The following is a 3395-nucleotide window of genomic DNA, read 5'->3' on the forward strand; positions in this document are numbered from 1 at the left end:
GTGAGGAGGAAGAATATTCCAAGCCTGGAGAAAAGCATATGCAAAGACTTTAGAGAAGGAGTAGAAAGTTGTGTGAAATAAGTTGGAGCTAGATTGTGAAGGGCTTTAAATGCTAGAGGCAATAGGGAGTCACTGATGATTCTTGACAGGGATAAGAGTGGGGTGACATGCTTTAAGTACAACGACCTGGCAGCTGCAAAAAGGAGAGAAAGGACAGGGGAGGGGCTGGAGACAGGGAGATCAAATAGGAAGCCATTTCAATGGGAGAGGATGGAAGGCAATAAGCATTTATGGGGTACCTATCATGTGGCAAGGCTAACTGTTTTACTTAGCACGGTGGATCCAATAGGTTAGATGGTGGGTGATGTAGAACTTAGCTATGTGAGTGGAGTGCAAATATGAAGATGCTGTAGAGGTAGAATTGACAAGCCTGGGTAATTGATTAGATATGGGGTATGAGGACAAGGCAGAAGATGGTTCTGAGGTTGCCAACCTGGGGGAGTGGAAAGTTACAGGTGCAACCTGGACAGATACAGGTCTGGGCTAGATGACCCCAAAGGCGTCTGCCAGCTCTTGATGTTCTTGGATCATGAGATTTAGAGCTGGGAGAGACTTTAAAGATCATCCAATTCAGCCCCCTCATCTTGCAGATAAGGAAACTGAGGCCCACTTAGGTTAAGATTTACCCAAAGTCCCACAGGTAATAGACCTGGGATGTGAACCTAGTCTAATTTCGAAAGCCCTCTCCAGGACTCCACACTGCCTCCTTTCACCAACTCTGAAGTTCTATGGGTCTGCCAATGGATGAATGGTGTGTGTCCCTGGAAAGGGTTAAATCCCAGACTACTTCATTTATCATAGTGACTAGCACTAAATTGAACTTGGGTTAATTATTGCACGGAGGATGCTATAAACTCTCAAACGAAGGATATTAGTCATATTGTTACCTTCAAGACAGATAAAAGAAAAGCCTACCACCTGTTTAGCAAAGCCAGCTATGCGTATTCACTTAGACAAGAAAAGTCCTACAATAAAGAATACATCTCTCTAGGCACCAGTGTCCCCAAGGAGCCAGGGCTGAGCCTGCCAGTGGTGGCAGCTGACAGGTGCATCCGGGAGACTAGCTCAAAGCATCCCACCAGTAACACCAGCTTCTGATGGGTGGAGGACCATGAGCCCTGGGGCAAACCCTGTTCCTTTGAGCCCCAGGCTCATAGCTGGTCTCACCCATTCCCTGACAAAAGTTTGATGCTCAAAATCGGTCATAGATTACAAAGTTGTGGAATTAAGAGATCACAGATTTAGAGCTAGAAGATGCCTTAATGGCCATAGATTCCATCCATTTCAGGCAAGAAACTGAGGCAAGAGAGATTAAGCATCTTGCCCAGGGTCACAGAGCTAGTAAGGATCTGAGGCAAGATGCAATGCTCCTGGGTCCAATACTCTTTTGACTATATCCTCCCATTTTATGGATGAGGAAACTGAGTCTCAGAAAAGAGGCATTAGTTGCAGTGAGCACACAGGAAGTGAATAACTATACCTGGACTTGAAACAAGATCTCTACATCTAATTCTCAGTAGGCAGCCACCTATCTGCTATGGTGAGAGGGGCCCTCTTCCCCCACATCTCTCTCTAGTTAGTTTGCCATGATGCCTGAAGTTCCACTAGCAGAGGGACCGTTACAGACTAAAGTAATATCTCTCTGTTAAAATGCCCTCCTGACCAGGGAAGGCGAGCAATTAAGCCCATCCATCATCACTCAAGGGCATATTAAGACTAATTAGTTTCTTGAATTAGTTAGCTGCCACTTAGTCACAGGATAGCATCCTAAAATATAGCAAGGGAAAGGACTTAGAGGTTGTTACCTGGGGGCCCAAATAATTCCTTTAAAAAGAAGTCTCCATGCTGTTGTTTTCCTTCGTGGTCCTATGTATTTTATTTTAGGCATTTAAAAACGTTCTGAGAAGGAACCTATAGGTTTCACAAGACTGTGAAAGTCGCCCAGGAAACAAACAAAGAAAAAATTACGAACCTCTGATCTAGTCCAATCCCCCTCACTGTACAGATGGGGAACCTGAGGCTGAGAAAAGGGAAATTGTTGATTCAAGACTGCATTGGTAACATGCAGCAGAACAGGGATTGGAAACCAGTTCTTTCGGGTACAGCCCTGGTCCTCTTTCTGCTACACCACTGCCTCAGGAGGGTGAAGGACTCAATGGGTACACTTGGATGGGGGCAAGGGAGAAACTCTATGGCCTGGGGAAATTCCTGGGGAACACAGGCTATCTGATTTCATGAGGAAAAACTGTAAACAATGGGTTTGCCCAATTGAACGGGTTTTTCTTTCTGACAATTACCTCCACCCTTCTGGGACTCCCATATCAACCAAGTAATCGGACTATGGGCTCTTCTGTTTCCTCAAGAAGCATAACCAAACAAGGAAGGACTCAAGAAAGACAGGGGGGACTGAGGCTGGGTTTCTTGAAGTTCCTCTCAGGCCAGGGAGCCAGATTTGAAGGTTTAAGGGAAAACTTTTGGAAGAAATTGAGGAAAGTCCCCAAGGATGGACCTGGCCACATTCACCACCCCCTAAACACAACCCTCCCCTACACACATGCATCCAATGATCTTTTAGTCCTCCTAGGGAAGTATCCTTCTCTTTATCACTCCCCCACTTCCTTTTTTTAAACCTTTGCACACTTGGTGACCACATCTGCTCTGCATCTCTGTGTTCCTGTTTCTCTAAATCCATGCGTCTTCTGGATTGGAAAGGGCTGGAGTTGGAGTCCTCCGTATGTGCGCAAACCACTTATTATTTTTCTATGAACATGGAATGCATTATTTTTCCTCCATGAAATACTAATATCTGGAAGGAAGCAGGACCCATACATCATCCACTGAGGAGCTCAGGCTGGGAAAGTCTCAATGGAAAGTATAAGCCTCTGAAGTCAGAATATGTAAACTATTATTATCTGTTTACTCTTAATTACCTCCAGTTCTTATCTGTCTTCCTTTAACGGAGTGTCAACCAAAATTTTCCAGCCTCTCACTCAACACTGCACCCCATAATTAGGTGCACTTAGGTGCACATCTGTCATGGATGGAGTTGCAACTTTGCCAAATACCCAGCTGGCCAGTCCCTTTCCTGCTTAGGTATTCAGACCCAGCCCCCCTGATCAAAAAGGGTTTTACCTATTGAACAAACCCATTTCTGAGGGTGGTTAAGTTACTGTTTTAAAAATAATCTACCCATGGTGCCCATCTTTTTGGGAGAGAGACTGGATAGGGCTGGCCCTAATCATGGGCAGAATAAGTGGTTGATCATTATTATCCCCTCTTTCCTCTTCCCAGAGCCACTCAATTCCCACCTGGAGGCCTTGGCACAAAAAAAGGAG

Source organism: Notamacropus eugenii, chromosome 1 (assembly GCF_028372415.1).
Source record: "Notamacropus eugenii isolate mMacEug1 chromosome 1, mMacEug1.pri_v2, whole genome shotgun sequence".
In the NCBI taxonomy this organism is placed as follows: domain Eukaryota; kingdom Metazoa; phylum Chordata; class Mammalia; order Diprotodontia; family Macropodidae; genus Notamacropus; species Notamacropus eugenii.